Source organism: Hipposideros armiger, unplaced genomic scaffold (assembly GCF_001890085.2).
Source record: "Hipposideros armiger isolate ML-2016 unplaced genomic scaffold, ASM189008v1 scaffold_228, whole genome shotgun sequence".
NCBI classification, from domain to species: domain Eukaryota; kingdom Metazoa; phylum Chordata; class Mammalia; order Chiroptera; family Hipposideridae; genus Hipposideros; species Hipposideros armiger.
This window is the reverse complement of record NW_017731578.1, coordinates 714,734-732,958: the sequence shown is the minus strand read 5'-3', so window position 1 is coordinate 732,958 and position 18,225 is coordinate 714,734.

Genomic DNA, 18,225 nt, shown 5'->3' with positions numbered 1-18,225 from the left:
GTCAGGATGTCTCAGCTGGTGAGAGCATGTGCTCCTAACAACAAGGTTGCTGGTTCGACTCCTGCATGAGATGGTGAGCTATGCCCACCCACAACTAAGATTGAACACTGCACCTTGAGCAGAGCGGCTGCAAGCTGCTGGATGGTGACTGGACTTGGGGCTAACTTGGAGCTGAGCTAGCTGCGCCCTCCACAACTAAGATTGAAGGACAACAACTTGGCTGTTCCCCTCCCATAATTCCCTAACACTGTTCCCCTTCCCCAGTCCCCCAATAAATTTAAAATAAAAACTAAAAAAAAAAGAGCTAAGCGCTTAACAAGATGGGCTCCGTCACACGGCTGCTCAGTCCTTATATCGTGGGTACAGGGACATTGCCAAGATGCTAAAATATATTTCTGAAGACTGGACTTGAGAGAAAAATACAAATTGCAAACAAAAAGAAGAGATTATTCAAATCTGGAAAAGTATTTTGGAACATTTCCCAAAAATAGTGAGAAATTATAAACTCTCGACTTAAGTGGATACGCAGGGGACCGTCTTTTGCTATCTTTAATTGTGTTTATTTGTGAAAGGCATGAGAGAAAGCTCAGGTTAAAATGGGCTATGAAACAAAAAGAGTTCAAGGTAAACACTGGAGTCGATAGAAATTAGTTTGAAACTGAGAACTGAATTGTAACCAAAAGTAGCCCATTAAGAGCAAGAGATCATTTGGGAATAGAAGGAGTCAATCGGCTGTTGCGTTTTTATAAGGTTAATGACGAGCAATGCATTTTATAAACATGCTGGGAAATAGTTACATGTGTGCTGACTTGACACCGATGAAGATAACCTAAAATCCTAAATTATCACTAATGGTAAAACCGCTGGCAACTAAGTAATTTATAAGTGTCACCAATTCAAAGATTATTTCAGCTTAATCACCCACAAGGAAACTCAAAATGCCCTGAAATCTTATCATTCGTGTATGGAGAAGCTTCTTAAAGGTCTTCCAGATTTGGTATCAGGCCTAAAAATGTAGAAGACGTACCAATAACGAGATGTGTAGCTAAGAAACATCTTTAAGCTGTTAGTATACAAAATAAATTGTGATCAGGCGTGCTAAAAAAGGATGGAATTATCTTTCAATTTTCTCTGTGGAAAATAATGAAAACAGTTGATGTGAAAAGGCAGTCAAAGCATGTGCAGTCAAAAAAGGGAGGAAAAAATATTACAGATTTTTTGTATTTTGTATTATTTCTGGTATTTTCCAGCTTTTAAAAACCTGTGATTTGCTGTGATGACTTTTCCCATTCTAAATAAATATCCATTGTTGTACCTAACTTTGTGTTATAATTTTGTATTCTTTTTCTTAAAGGAGTACCGTTTCCCTCTTGCTGATAAGCTTGGGGCCCCACAGAATTTTCCCTAGATGGAAGGCAGGGGAGTTCCCATTCAAACTCCAGGGTGATCAGCAGAGCCCCACGGGTCACCTGAGGACAGTTTGAGGGGGTGACCACAGACCTATGGCCATAGATATCCATGAAGAGAAGGGGCTGCTTCTCTTAAGTCAACAGAATGACAACTCAAATCCCTAATTTCTTGTTTTGAGACCTGGACTGACACTCGAGGACTTTCTATGCTAATGTTGGAATTTTTTTTTTTTTTGGTAGACTGGAGGCTGAGATTAATTTGGGGAAAGAAAACAAACAAACAAACAACATGCTCCTTCAATTTGCTGAATTAGAACATCTGTTGAATTCACAACGTCACAGGTCTGGTATTCACTCAACAAACCTTTATGAGCACTCACTGTGAGCCAGGCATTGCTCACAGAGGCTGCACTTCTGTCCGTGGGAAAAGAGAAATCAATCAAGAAGGCCCCAGAAGCTACAGGGCAGATCCCAACCCTAAAGAGCCCTAGTTTGTGGAACCACCCATGGGCCCCTCCTCCTGCTTTGTCTGAGGAGGCCGTCCCCCCCCTCCTCCCGACGGAGCACCATCCAGCAAACTCATGTACAGCCCCGTCCTCCCCACCTCACAGTCATCCTCACCTTGGATTGGATCCCCATCTGCACCAGGGTGGGCAGAGAGAAAAGCAGGAATCCCATACTCTGTATTAGTAAACATCGGGTGACTTTTGTGGGAATGGGTTTGGAGGAGTGCATCACGGGGGCGGTGGTGCAAAGTTTACTTAAGACCAAGAGGAATGTGTTGATATGCGTGTGTTTATAGAAATTGTACCCTGAGTCCACGCCCACACACGGTTGGATGGGGTCCTAGGATTTTGCACACCGGTTAACACGAATCTGAAACTCGCCCAGGCCAGGGACTCATGGCGGGACAGCCCTCAGCTTCATGTAGATGGAAGGACCCAAAGAGCTCAGAGAAACAGGAGGGATGCTAGCATGGGAGTTGCCACCCTCCACCCACCACGACCCCAGGGAGGGTGCCAAGGACTGAGACACAGAGAGCAGGCAGTGCCAGGACATTTGGAGACACGAGATGCTCAGCAGTGAGGGGAGGGGCGCTTTGGAAATGTGCGAATTAGGAAAAGGGCGCGTGCAGGTGGGCTTGTGGCCGGTTGGTCCAACATCCAGTCCCCTTTTTAAAAGGACCAGGACCTCCTTTGTAGGAATGGCCCCCCCGCCATTTTTTTTTTTTGGTTAGGTTGTATGATGTGGTTTTTGTAAAAGGTGTACAGCATAGTGATTTAATATACATATACATTGTGACATGATGACCACAATCAAGTTAACACATCCGTCTTTGCAGAGTGTGTGTGTGTGTGTGTGTGTGTGTGCACATGTCCCCTGGTGTGCATGTGTCCCGTTTTCTCTACCCATCCGTCCATCCACGGACACTTAGATTGTCCCCATACTCATATTGTGACTAACACGGTGGTTGACGGGGTGCTCACCTCTCTTCGCGGAGCTGATTTCATTTCCTTTGGATGTGTGCCCCGCCGTGGAATTGCTGGGTCATATGGCAGTTCTATTTTTAACTGTTTTGAGGAACCTCCTCCGTGTTTTCCATGGTGGCTGCACCAGCCTCCCTCCCAGGCACGATGGGGGTGGGGGACAAACCTGGCACCTTCTGCCACAGAAGCAAAGGGCCCCCTTCCTGCAAACCCTTCTTCTCATCGCCTCATACAACGAAGGGGTACAGACACAGGGCTGAATTTTGTCCCCCCAAATTCACGTTCACCTAGAGCCTCAAAATGTCACCTTATTTGAAAAGAGGGTCTGCAGATGTAACTAGTTAAGATGAGGTCACACTGGATTGGCATGGGCCCTAAGTCCGAAGACTGGTGTCACATGAAGAGACAGACACACAGAGAAGACAAGGCCGTGTGGTGTGGTGACGCAGCCACAGCCAAGGAACGCCGCGGCTGCCAGGAGCAGACAGAAGCTGGGGACAGGTCCTTCCCTAGGGCTCCGGAGGGAGCCCACTCTGCCCTGACTTTTGGCCTCCAGAACTGGGAGACCATGAATTCCTGTTGTTTCAAGCCACGGAGTTTGTGGCAATTTGTTGTGGCAGCCCCAGGGCACACATACAGGGCCTCAGGTGGCCCTGTCACTCCCAGGGAACTGAATCTTGAGACAAGTAACCAAGGAGAGGCGGTCTCCGGTCACTTCCGACCCTTGAGTGGTTCCTGTACTTTCTCCAGGCTGTTCTCTAGGCAGCGACCAGCTCAGCAGCTCCCTAACAGGCTTCCAGCGGATGTCTTTCCTTCTTCCGTTTAGGTCAGCAGGGTTGATTGTGACTATGTCAACCAGAGAACCCACACAGACACGTGTCATTGTCATTCGGGTAACTCATGAGCGAAGATGCTTTACGCATCAAGTGAACGAACCTGAAATCAAACTAGATAAGTGTGAAAAGGAACTCACTGGCTCTTATAACTAAAAACGCCCCAAAACACCATGGCTTCAGGCGTGGGTGGATCCAGGCGTCATCGGGAACCTGGTCTCCCCTTGGCTGGCATCACGGGCCCCACTTCTCAGATTCCCATCCTCCTTGTCCTACAGCCCCAAAAGGAAAGTGTTTTTCCTCAGTGTTTCCCATAAAACCCCTGGGATCAAGTCCAGTGGGATACACTGGATTCCAGTCTGATTGGACGGGAGTCATGCACCTTTTCCCAAAATAATCACACAGCCAATGCGATGGAATTTGCTGAATGTCCAAGTCTGAAGGACGTTACACTCACACGGAGCCAGATGTGGGGTTTGCATCCCCACCAAGGAACACACCTGGGGCTCGTCTCACCCCGTGAGAGCTCGGGGATGCTGGCTGGCCAGGCTCAGGATTCGGGGGCTGGCAGCTCCCTTAAAAGCATGAACTCTGAGCAACAGCGGTTCGATGCCTGGCCCAAGCTGAGCAGCCACTGAGCTGCCAACAGGTGGCAGGATGGCTTAAAAAAAAAAAAAAAAGCATGGCTGCCCTGTGGACTATGACCATCCATCAGCTCCTAGGGCTCAGATCGAGCGAGGTCATGGTCCTTCAACTGCCACCGCAGCCGGGATGCCCCTCCCACCCCCAGCCCTCGGCTCCCGCCTGTGTCCTGCTGGCCCGCGCCATATGCTGGGGTGGGGCGCATGTCGTGCCACTGAGCCTAACCTTCTGCGGCACGTCGGAGAACGTGACTGACCCTACGTGCCATCAGCAGATGCGCTGCCTGGGCAAGTGCAGGACAGACTGAGAGTGAATCCCAGAAACCAGGATGTCACGTAGTTCAACTACCGACACGAGTGGAAGAGATGCTGACTGTTTACTCAGAGCAGGACAGGGGGCTACGGCTGTTGCTTTAATTCTATGCAAACCGAGCTGGAAACCCACCAGGGCTCCGTATAACCACTTGGCCACCTCCCTGCGGCCGGGGCTGTGTGTGGTGGTGCTGTGTGCTCAGCGATGAGTCACTAATTCTGTATTTATAAATGGATGAGTCCCTTTGGGTCTTGGTTTCTGTTTCCCCAGCAGGGCTCATGTGCTGTGCCCCGTCCGCAGGTCACAGCTGAGGGGACAGATGGGTCTTGCAGTTGGGATAACATCCAGTTCTCAGGCGGGACGTGTGCTCTGGGGGGCCTTCCCGGGTCAGGTGGCAGGGGCCCTGCCTTTGCTGGAACTTCGGCTGGAAGCAGGGGGTTCATCGCTGCCTACAGCTCAGGTCACTTGACTCAGCTCCTTGAACTGTGCACCCCGGGCAGGAAGGACGTCTCTCTGCAGTTTTATTATCCGTTTTCAGGTCATCCGGCTTCCAGATGGTGGTTTTGCTCCTGCGGGACCTTACTGAAGACCCCTTCAGTCAGTCTGAAATCCTGACTATTTTACTCATTCTTCTAAGGCTCTGTTATTGGCTGAACCATGTCCCCCCAAAGTCCTATGTTGAAGCCCTAGCCCCCAGCACCTCAGAATGTGACTGTATTTGGCGACAGGTCCTTTAAAAAGGTGATTAAGGTAAAATGAGCTCATTGGGGTGGGACCCTAATCCAATGTGATTGGGGTGCTTATAAGAAGAGATCAGGACACAGACACACACAGAGGGACAACCGTGTGGGGACACAGGGAGAAGATGGCCGTCTACAAGCCAAGAAGAGAGGCCTCAGAGGACCAGCCCTGCCGACATCTGGGTCTCGGACTCCAGCCTCCAGGGCTGGGGAGAATAAATCCTGTAAGCCCCCCTAGGCTGTGGCGTTTGTTATGGGCCTCCTGAGCAAACGCATGCAGGAGCCCTCCTCAGTAATCACACAATGTGAGAATCACTCAAATAGTCTGTGCAGAAGAGTTTGCACAGTGGCTCACTGCCTTGTAGCAAGGACGGCTGATGTCCGCTGGACGCTGGGGTTGCTCAGTGCCCACGCCCCACGCAGACTCCTCCAACCCCATACACTGGATCTGCCACAGGCAGCACTCATTCCCGGGGGGCAGTTCCGCATCAGCTAGGAACCTTTCAGTCGGGAGTGACAGAAACCACAGAAACTAGACGAAGCACACCCCTTCCCAGAGGTTCACTGATACCCACAGTTAAAACGTGCAAGGCAGGTCTTGCTTCAGCCACAGCTAAATCACGGCGTGGTCTGGGATCCTTTCGCCTCGACGCCCATCTTTGACTTCCTTCGTCAGCTCCTTTTCAGGCTGACTCCAGGCTGGCCGGTGAGGACAAGCGTGCCACCAGCACCTCTAGTCCTCTATTGTCCTGCTGAAAACTGAACACTTCCCAATGTCCCAGAAAAAGATGGGCCAGGATTGACGCCAGACTGCCTGGAGCCATGTGCCCTTTCCGGAAGCAGCGACCTTGGGCAGGGGGTGCAATGTGCTGTGGCTGGCCTGGGACAAACGTCAGCCCATGAACTCACCTGAAACACAGAGATAAGGGGAAACCCAGGTGGTCTTCTCGGAGGAAGAGAGAATTAATGCTGAGCTGGAAAAAGAGACAGATTTCCCTGCGGTGACGGGTTAACTGGAGCACCTCCCAGGATCCCTATGGGTCACCCAGGACCCATATTGCCAGTACCTCATCATCTGCAGCGCTGGCTTCTCCTTCCCACTCACGTTCTCTTTAATGCTCACCACCAGCCTTTACCAACACACAACGGGACTTCAGGAGCACCAGGAGGCCCCCCAAGCTGGCCCTGCCCAGGGGGGAGCAGCGGTGGGCAAGGGCCGCGGCTGAGACGCTCCCCCAGAGGACAGGGCGTGGCGGCCAGTGTCAGGTGAGAGGACTCTCAGCGTGAGAGGCAGGCGTGTGCAGGTTAGGGACATGCCACAGGCCTGGGTGTGAGTCCTGCACTCGGCCACTCACCCGCCCCCTGGGTGATGCTCGGGTGCTCCTTTGTCAGTGTCCCCCTTCTCTTCTGCCCATGCGGACAACCATTCGCTGCGCCCCTGGGGACCAGCTGACAGGTCTAACACCACCTTACGAATGGCCCTTCCATCTGCTTGTTTCCATCCTGAGACACAATAATCTTTTATTTATTCAAAAAATAATTTTTTTTAAAAAAAAGGAAGCAAAATCGAAAGAGTGGAATATTTTTCTTCATCTACTTTAATGGGAAAAAAGTAGGTGGAAAAAAAATACTGAATCGTGAATAAGGAACACAAAAGGCTGATTTCGGGCAATTTTTGTTCTCCTTTTAGTCGATGCTACTTCACCAGCACAAACAACAGACATGAAATTCCTTCCATGCTTCGGGCTTTCCTGAGGTGGTTGTTTATGTTGGAAAGCAAGGGAGAGGCCTGAAGCCAGCTTCCTGGGCCCCCGCCTGGGTGGGGGGCCGAGAACATTCCTTCAAAGCCAGCCGTGAGGCCGGAGCAGGAAGGGGTTCTCCTGGCAGGTGACCCACAATCTGTGTTCCTCTAGTTCCTTCACTGAACACCCACCGTGAGCCCGTGTGTGAGAGGCGCCGTGCCATGCTGACACCGCTCTCGCAGGGGCGGTGGCCACCACACAACAAATGACACAGTTAATCACTGGACCACGGCTGTGACAAGTACCACACATGGCAAGTGCAGGGGTGAGGACAGCGGACAGGGCTTGAGCGGGGCCTGGGCCATGACTCCGTCGCTGGGGGAGGGGGCAGTGGGGTCCGCAGAAGGTGCCTCTGTCCTATCCTCCCTCAGAGGTGACCACGGCCCCTATCGTCAGGGCTGAGGCTCAATGCAGTGCGCTGAATGGCGGCCCCCACGAGACACGCCCCCGTCCTAATCCCCGGAACCTGTGAATGTGACCTTATTTGGAAAAAGCATTGTTGTAGAAGCAATCAAACGAATCGTGATGAGGTCATCCTGGGTTATCTGGATGGGTCCTAAATCCAATGACAGGTGTCCTTTTAAGAGACACACGTGGGGGGGGAGGGGGGGGCGGGACCACACAAAAAATGGAGGCAGAGATCATGGGACTGTAAAGGCAGACATTGCAGTAATGCGGCCACAAACCAAGGATCACCGGGACCCTCAGAAGCTGGAAGAGGCGACAGGGACCCTCCCTGAGAGCCTTGGGAGGGGGCGTGGCCCTGCTGACACGTCGATTTTGGACTTGTAGCCTCCAGAGCCATGAGAGAATCCCTTTTTCTCCAGTGCGTGGTGATTTGTTAAAGGAAGCCGCAGAACACTCACACGCGTCATCTCCATCCTCATTTCTGTTTTATTCCACATGTTGTTTGTCCGTGGTTTTCCAAGGAGGCAGCAGTGGAATGAAGATGGAGAGGGAGATGGGGACGGAAACAGTGACGGAGATGATGGAGATGGAGGCAGGGAGATGGAGATGGGCTGGGAGAGAGAGAGGGACAAAGAGAGGGAGACGAAGACAGAGATGGAGATGGAGACAGAGACAGTGATGGAGATGGGGTGGGGGAGGGGGAGAGCGAGACAGGGAAATGGAGGTGAAGATGAAGATGGGAGAGGGAAAGCTGGGAGCATGGAGAAGGCTTGCAAGGGGGTTGCTGGAATGGAAGAGTTGGAAAGATGAGGTTAATGCACGAAGGTCAGGGAGACGTGAGGACTGTTTTGCCCCCGCTGTTACTCGTGCTGCCTTCTGGTGGGGATGAGGCCATCGGACGGGAAATGGGGTGGGGGGCTGATGGTAGGAGAAATGGGGTGGGGGGGCTGATGGCAGGATCGCCGTCCTTGAGTCGGGGGTGAGGGGCAGTGCTCACTGGGCAGGTGGGGTTGGCAGGGGCTGGTCCACCTCTGGAACAGCTGAAGACAGCTCAGGGCTCCAGCTGCAGGACCGTGAGATTTCAGGTGGGAAGAGGCTCTGGTGCAATTTCATCACTGTCACATCTTCAGTGACATTTCTCAGTGATAACTGGGGTGTCAGAAGCAGGTGGGGTGGTGAAGGTTTGAAACAAGAGGAGAAGGTGTGAAACAGCCCTGCGAGCAGCACACGGGAGAGAGCTGATGGGGAATGTGGGCCTGCTGGCGGGCAGGGGGCACACCTGAGACGGTGCTCAGGGCCCGCTCTGTGGGTCCCCCACTCAGTAGGGCGCAGGCTTGGTTAGCACCCTGTGCAGTTGTGACATTCCCAATCCCTCTGAACAAGTGCATTTTTTATTTGTACGGGGCTCTACAAGCTATGTAGCCAGTCCTGTCTGTGACCTCACCACAGCCCAAGAGGAAGAAGGAAGCGGACAGAACCCCACAGGACGGGGAGCGGGGGGGCTTCAGCTCCTCCCACCCTACACCCCAGCCCCCACCAACGCTGCAGTTCGGGACTTCCATTTTGGAGCAGAGCTGGACATCTTGGATTTGAGTGGCCCTCACAGATTTGCCGTACACCATTCTCCAGCTCAAGCCCACCACCCCCGGGCATCACCGTGCGCCTTATCCTGCCGGTAAATCCCTCTGCTCCTGGGGTTGTGGGTGTGGACAGGTGGTCATGGTGGTGGGAGCAGCCGAGCAAACGTGTCACCCCATGCCCGTCTCACCTGAGGCTGGCAAAAGCCCCTGGGCCCACTGTGTGATCGGCTGAGTAATGGTCCCCAGAGACGTCCCGAAGTCCAGCCTCACTCCGAAAGCTCCGGCCGAGGCAGGTGCGTGCCACCCTGGGGCTGGGGCTGCCGGCACATCTTTCTGCTTCTGCAGCTGCTTTCAGGCCGGGACCAGCGGTCAGACGGGCGGTCAGTCCCCAGTGCGGCCGAACATTCCTGTGGGAACGCTGGCAGGTCCCTCAACCTCTCTGAGCCTCGGTTTCTCATCTGTGAGATGGGTGTTAACAATTCCTCAGGCTCCGTTCTATCCCGAGAAGCAATCAAAACCACTCCACAACCAAGTTCAACGGACATTTCTTGCTTCTTAGCCACGTGCCAGGCCCTGGGGAAACAGCTATGGACTAAACCAACAAAACTCCAGCTTTCGGGGGAGGGGTACCATGTGCCTGGACAGACAGAGCATAAACTGAGTGACAAATGCCTACATAACTGGTGTGTGTCAAGGACAGTCCAGGGACAGGGATGGAAACAACCTGACTTTTGTTCTGCGTCTCCCTGTAAGTGTGACCCAGTGGCCAGGCCTCGGAATCTTCTGCACATTTTTCAGTGACAGTCCTGGAGTTGTTTCAGGTTGCAAACACAGTCTTGATTCTAAAATTAAGATGTCCAGTCCCAGGTAATGGTCAAAACAACAAACTTGATGTGGCACTTGGTTCCGGCCCTCCCGACACAGCCCTACAGGGGTCAGGGGAGGAGAGGGACGGGGTTTAGGTGACTCGCCCAGTGGCCTCAAGCTCCCTGGGCCTGGTGATCGTTAGGGAAGCAGTCCTTCACGGATGGCACGGCCCGGGTAGCCGTGGCCTCCGCCTGCAAACCCTGACGCTGGCCATAGTCCCCGATCCCGATGGGCCTGGCGGATGATGAACATGGACTCTGTCCCCAAGACTTTCCTAAGTGGACGAGCCGCTGTCCAGGACTCCTTCGCCTCCGGCCTCCTTCTGCTGAGGTGGCCCCACTGGGTGGAGCCAAGGTGACCCCGGGCTGGACCCCTCCCCTACCACAGCCACCTCTGGGCCACAGGATACACTTGCCCAAGGCAGTGGCCTCCCCTGGCTCACTGCCAAGACAGCGGTCAGCCTTTTTCTCGCCTTCTGGCTCCCCCAGCATGAGTCACACCCCGGGCCACGGTCCCTCTGAATTCCATGGCGTGAGGCACACCCCTGGCCTCCTCTGGGAGCACATTTCAAACCCCTTCCAACCTCTCCCCTTGAGCCCCTCACCAGCTTACGAGTAGAGCTTGTCCCGGAAACCCCCATATCCCCAAAGGAGCCAGGAGCACAGGCGAGACGCCGTAACCAGCACATCACACAAGCGTGTACACCGTTCTTCCATCCAATAAGCATGTACCACCTCCCACCAGACAGACCCTGGGTCCGCCACAGGGAGAGCTGGGATAGGGCCAGCTTCCGCCTGTCCCCGTGAGGACAGAGAGCTCCCAGGAAGCCCCACTTCCACCCGGGGCACCGCAGCCTTCCCCACTTCTGCCCCCAGGCCCACGCTGTCCCCCCGCGAGGGCCCCGAGGACGTTTGGTATCGCGGGCAGATGCCAATGAGCCTGACAGGGCTGGAAAATCCCAAATTCCTCATACACACACATTTACAGCTGCAGAACTTCTGGGCAGCATGTGCGAATTAAAAATGAGCGAAGTACAATTATTATTAGGAACATTTGGGAGGGACTTCCTGAGACATAAGTCTCCCGGCACCCAAGCCAGAAACATGGAAATCTTCCCAGTCACTCACCCCCACAGTGGGCCAGGCGAGTTGAGCTGTGAGCAGTCAGCGCTTGTGCCCGTCCACCCGCCTCCACCTGGTCACGTCCCCAGACTCTTGCAATCTCCCCACCCCCATCCCAGGGGCCCCTCCTACAGGATTCCTATCTGCCTCAAGATACCTCCTTGTGGCCTGTCAGCTTTTCCAGAACACAAACCAGGCCTATCTCCCCGTCCTCCCACCTGTGTGAGACCCAGGCTCACCCCACAGTCAGCTGGGACCACGTGAGGCCTAAGGTGGAGAAGGGCATGGAAGACCCCAGACCCAACGAGGATCTGGCCCTCCTTACTGTGACCCATCCTGCTGACCAACTGGAAAACCAGCCAACAGGAATTGTTCTGTTCTGGTTACAAAACCAATACTCCCCACTGTGAAAAACTGTAAAAATGCAAAAAGCAGAGCAAACCAAAGAGCGAGCATCACACCGAATCCCAAAGCCCAGAGACGGTCACCATGTGGCCTCAGGCCTCTGCCTCCTTTTAATCACGTGAGTGTTTTACACACGTTAGAGCGCGGACGATACACTGCTGTAGTGTCCCTTTCTCGCTAAACAATAGCACTGAATGACCACACAGGGTGGTTATAACATGACTCTGCTGGGTGATTTTACAAAGTACCTGCAAAAAAAAGAAGAATTCTTAAATATTACAGAGGGGCTTCCGGGTAAGATGGTGGATCGAATACACACACGGACTGAAGCTCACTAAACAGACACCACAGAATCACCAGAGGCTCTAGAACTGGCCCTCGGTGCTCAGGAAGTGGGGTCCCAAGGGGCCAAAACAGGGGGACGGATTAGTTTTTCAGAGAAGGAGCGGGTCACAGAGACAGGAAGCAGACGGTGGGTGCCAGGGGCTGCGGGAGGTGGAGGGGGTTAGGGTCTCATGGGGACAGAGTTTCTGTTCGGGAAGGCGAGAAAGCTCTGGAGATGGATGGTGGGGAGGGCTGCACAACAGTGTGAGAGCACCTAATGCTTAACATGGGGAATTTTATGTTACGCGTATTTTACCAGTTTATCAAAATACAATCACATCCTTCGAGCCCACCTACTCGTCAGTGGAGCCTCCTCCCTGGTCAGGGGGACTAAACGCAGGAGTAGTCTGTGCCGTGGGTGAAATAGGCAACTCTGCCCCCGGGCCCAAGGGCACAGGGGGGCAGCGGGTGAAGAGGGGTGACTCCACAGAGAAAAGGCAGTAAGTAGTGGGGTCCCCACAGAGAAAAGGCAGTAAGCAGGGGTGACCCCACAGAGAAAAGGCGTTAAGTGGAGGTATGAACAGCGGATGCTGAGACCCTGCCCCACCCCACTCAGCTCCCAGAGCCCCAGGGATCTGACATATCCAAGAGGAAAGACAGGCTCTGACCTCCGACCTGCCCCAGCTCCTCAGCCGGCGCCAACGCTCCGGCAGAGCCCACAGTGGACCGGCTTGTGCGCGTGCTCTGAGGGTCAGCTCCTCGCTAGATATGAGAGACAACGGCCAGGGATCTGAAGGCAGCCTAATGCACAAGGCAGACAAAAGCGGTTTGGGATAAAAATGCTGCAGGAAGAAGGAAAACATGGAATAAGACACCAGCCACAGCCTGAGAAGATGAGGGCCGCACAGACAGTGCTACCCAGAGGACACGAGGATGTCTTACACAGTGAAACGTGATCGCGTCGATTTCCACATAGAATGGTTGGAAAATAAGGGTGAGCCACGTGTCATAAAAAGAAAGCAAAAGATCCAGAGAGAGAAAGTGGGAGAGGAAGGCTAAGAAAGTTTGCAAATGCACCCAGATTGGCCCTGCAAATGAGTAGAGCTCCAGCCAAAAGGGAACAGAGAAACCACCAAGGAGAAAATCATCAACAACATAATTTAAGCAAGTTCCTGGACAGAATCACGCAAGAGCAGTGTAGAGGGATGGACCCTAGGCAGGCATTCGACAGATGTTAACCAGAAAACTCCGCAATGGGCCCGGTCGGGGGGTGAGAGGCAGACCCAGCCCCCTGCAGCTTACAATTTCAGCTAGACTCACAGAAAGAAATGCATTGACGTCACCCCTGGAGAACACGCGACGGGGGGACAAGAGTCCTCAGACGGCGCTGGCTTTGACTGCATTTGTGGCACTCTCATGGTTCCTATTCTTGCTATCCGTTTCGTTTCACTTTTGTTAAAACACTGGTCACAGCTCAGCACATGGATGTCACAGCCCACCGCCAGGATAGGACCTGCAGTTAAATCAAAATGCTACAGCTAGAGGGGCAGGCAGACATGGTAACAGGGGAGATGAAGAAGCTCCCCCAGTTTGCTAAGCTTGGCAACCTCCCCATCTCCCTCCGGAGCCTGCTGCTGGCAGAGCCAGAGTGTGAGAACGTGCTCTGCCAAGTGTGAGCCCAGCACAGCAGAGCAGACAGGGGCTCTGGAGCAGAAAGAAGCCATGTCAACAGCCAGCAATCCTGAGGTGACGAGCTGGGTGGCCAGGGGGGACCTAGGGGAGACCGCTGCCTCCTGGACCAGCCGGCTGCAGCGGGACGGAGAGACACGGTCGGATTCCGAGTGTGTTTTGAAGGCAGGGCAAAGAGGGGTTGCTGGCAGATGGGTGTGGGGTGTGAGAGAGACGGGGAGGCACAGGACGACTAAGAATGTCAGGATGAGCAGCCTGGAAGGCGTGTGAGTGTCCTGGGGCGGCTGTAACAAATGACCACCGACTGGGCAGCTGAAAACAACAGAAACTTATTCTCTCGTGTTCTGGAGGCTGGAGGTCCAAACTCAAGGTGTCGCAGGGCCGAGCTCCCTCCAGAGGCCCCAGGGGAGGGTCCTCCCTGCTTCTTCTGGCTTCTGGGGGCGCCAGGCGCCCCTTGGCTCTGGCCCCATTGCCCCCATCTCTGCCTCACCGCCACACGGCCTTCTCTTGTGCCTGTCCTCTTCAGCCTAAGGACACCTGTCCTGGGACTGAGGGCCCGCCTGGAGAACGCAGGATGCTCTCATCTCAAGGTCCTTCATTACATCTGCAAAGACCCTTTATCCAAACAAGGTCACGTTCACAGGTTCTGGGTACTAGGACATGGACCTATGTTTGGAGACCACCACTCAGCCCACTACCAAGGGGCAGACCAGGCACTCCGATTCGGACATGACGCGTTGAGACGCCTCTTAGATCCAAGTGGAGGTGGGAAGAGGCTTTCGTTTGGAGTGGGGGAGCGGAAAACGATGATTTAAAGCCGTGAGGCTGGGGCAGTGGAACAGCCCAGGTTCCCGGAAACAGAGTCCAGTGGGGACCCAGGTGCATGGTTATGGGGAGAGGCTGCTCAGGGGAAAAGCGAGGGAAGGGGGGTGAGCTCGTGAGACAAAGTGTCGGCCTGACCCCACGGCTGCACTGGGGGACACATGTCACCAGGGTCATCCGCCTCGGGGCAAGGGGCCACCCTCTGAACCTCTGAGTGAGTCCCGCTGTGCTGTCCCAGCTCCTGAGCCCCAGAACCCATAAGCAAACCAGAGTTTTGGGTAAATCTGTGATGCAGCCATAGAAACGGGAACAGCCGTTTTTTCCTCTGATGGATCGGAAAGCCTGGGCCTGCCCGCATCAGTGTCGGGGTGTGAACCTGGCTGCAGTCCCGCCTCTGGCCGGCCTTCCTGCCCGTCACCCACGGGGAAAGCAGCCCTGCGTCCTGCCAGACCAGGGGCCTCCCAGGGCCATGGCTTCCACGCCTCTGACCGGCTCTCTCTGTCCGTTTTCTGGAATACGGGAGTGTTTACCTTCTTTCCAGTGAGGCTCCACGTGTTTAAAACTCTTTTCCATTTCTCATATCACTGCTGAGTGGTGGGTCAGAGGTGGGAGGGGTGTGCTGTGCCTCTAGGAAAAACTTGCAGTGTCACCTTGACCAGAAGTCTCAGTTCTGTGCCTCCTGCAACATGGGCTGCCTTCCCTGAGGGGGGCTGGGGGCTCCCCAGTGGGGCCCACACCTCCTGCTGTTCTCAAGCAAGCTGTGGGTGCAACAGACAGGTCCACGCGTGGTCCAGTGCCCTGTCAACGACCTGCAGGCTCCCTATGAAGGAGTGTCCCCTGCGCATTCAGAGCCGGCACTGTATGGGGTCTGCCAGGGCTTGACCCCATCAATCTAAGTGCTGGGGACAGGGAGGAGATGATACCAGCAAGCTCCAAGTCGACTGGAGGACAAGGTGTCAATGGGACCAGGACACCAAGCCACGCCTTCACTCACAAAAGAGGACGGACCAGAAAGTTCCAGCACCGCCTGGGCAGTGTGCTCTACCCCGACACCCCCACCCTCCGCCACAGCCCCATCCCTCCATCCAGGGCCACAGCAGCCTCCACAGCATCTCACTGCAAATTAGGAGCTGGTCCTCCCTCCTCTGAGTGGCTGCAGGCCGTGTGCATGACTTGACGGGCAGGGCACAAGGGGGGCTGCAGCCCCAACTCACCCCCAGAAAGCCCAACTGCACAGCCCTATGCAGGGGCCTGCTTCCATCCGCCCCGAGGTGGTCAGGACCACCCTGACTGCTGAAGTTTTCCGCCTCGGGGCTGAGGACTAAAAGGAGTGGCATTACGATCTCAGGATAGTATGGCGTTGTGTTTAACAGGAAATAAAGGGGCGTGAGAAACCATTTGTTGGGGGCGGGAGCTCTGTTTCTCTGGGACCTAAGATCTCTACCTTGTTTCATGAAAAGAATCCAAGCATGGCTGCCCCACAAAGAGACTCACTTCAAATGTGGAGCAGACCCCAAAAGAGTGGTTCTCAGATGTTTCTGATCATATACCCACATCGACAGCATCTATAAAAAACGATACACCGAGACCAAGCGGGATTTATCCCAGGAATTCAAGGTTGGTTTAACATGCAAAAATAAATTAACACCAGGCCGGACGAGTGGCACAATTGTTAAGAACTGGCTTGGGATGCCAGAGGGCCCCGGTTCGGATCCCACATATGAGGGCCAGGGACACTGCCCTCTACAGCTAAGATGCTGAACAACAGCTCGACCTGGAGCTGGGCTGCCGTGAGTCGCCAGTGACAGTGTAGGCTGCAGCCCCTGCTGCAGTGGGTTGCCATGGGCTACTGTGTGTAGCCAGCAGCCAGCGTGAGCGGCCAGCAGCCGCAGTGAGCAGCCGTCCAGAAGCCGGCGACTGATCTGCCTCACCTGGGAAGAGCGCAATGATGGTGCCAACTTGGGCCAGTGAAGCAACATCCTCCACAACTAGACTGAAGAACAAAACAACAGCAACTTGTCTGTTCCCCTTCCCCCAATTCCCCAGTGCTGTTCCCATTCCCCAATTCCCCAATAAAAATCTTTAAAAAAATTTTAATTAATTAACACCATGTACTGTATTAATAAAGGACAAACCCCATGCAGTCATCCCAACAGGCACAGAAAAAGCATGTGACAAAATCCAAAACCCATTCGTGATTAAAAGAAATAAAAGCTCTAATAAAAAAATGTATAAATAGAAACTCTCAACAACAAAAAAAGGAACTTAAGGACAGTTTCTCACCCTGATACTGCGAACGGGCATTGGGGGACTTTGTAGGGGTGAAGGATCGCAAAACCCTATGCCTTCACTGCAGTTCCCCAAGATGTGTGCACACTGGCCACGGGTGCATTTTATGGCATGATAGCCCCACTCAACAAAGCTGTACAACAAGGTAACTCATTGGCAGCTGAGGGCAGAGGAGAGAGTGCTGAGCAGTGGCTCCAGTGGAAAACGGAGGCCCACTGCTGACAAGGGCAGGCAGCCAGTCACAAAAGGGAAGCAACAGATCAAAATAATTCATGGACTGAATGACCCATCCTGGCATAATTAAAACTCTGCCCGCCCAGAGAAGTCTGCTTACTCCCTCCGCTTGTCCTCCAAGCAAAAACAAGTTTCCAGACCAAATAAGGCTGCAGCTTTTGCAATGCTCCTGGCACACAACACAATTCCTTTTAAGTGCCAGGTTATAACTTGGGCCCAAAACATCCCCGAGCTGCACGATGCCCATCAGCCCCGATCCCTCTGGGTAACGCTCCAAACAAACCCAGGTAAACACAAGAGCAGGACTGGCTCCGCTGCGGCCTCCGCCCACTGGCCGGCGGCAAGGGTGAGGCCTGCTGCTCAGAAGGAAGCCTGGTGCCCAGGCAGAGTGGCAGGGCTCCCCCATCCAGCGACTTCTGCTGGCAGCCAGCCAGCTCCTGGGGACCTAGGCACCCTCACCTTGGCCTCGAGCAGCACAGGCCATTTGCTGAGCCTGTGCGAGGAGCCCCGTGTGTGTCATTTCATCACTGCTGCAGCTTTGCAAGACGATGACAAGGACAACAGACGCTTCTGAGCATTGCAGTGCCAGGCGCTGTTTCAACGGCTTGTGATGTCCAGCGCATTCACTATTCATAGCAACCCCAAGAGATCAGACCTATTGTTTCCCCATTTTACAGATGAGGAAATCGAGGCACAAGGCCACGCAGCCCGTACCAGATAAATCTGGGGACGAACCCCATACTGGACATGCTGCAAAGCTGGGGCTCCCTCCTGCCCCCCCCACCCCAAAAGAACCGGTAGGGCTCCCTCCCTGGAGCTTCCATTGCGGAGAGGAGGCAGACCCCCCCCTCCCCCCCGGACAGGACTGCCCTGCTCCTGCTGCTGCTGCAGGGAGGGCTACAGCCTGGCTTGGGATGTTCTTTTCCTTTTTTTGGCTCCCCGGCCAGGCCAAACTGTAGGACATTTTTCAAGCAACCAGCTACAAACATTTTCCTAACAAGGGCTCTCTGGAGGAGAAATGGAAACTTCTTGTGTTGCAATGGTCAACTCTGACATTTTAACGATGCGTCAAAACTGGCTGGGGTGGAGGTCAGTGGTGGAGGGGCGAGTGCTCTGTGCAGGGGAAGGTGGGCCAACATCACGCCAGGCCCCGCTGTGGAGCCCTAACCCGGACCCAGGCCCCACCCACCGTGGAGCCCTAACCCGGCATCCAGGCCTTGCCATCCAGGCCTTGCGAACACACCACGCTCATTCTGTTGGC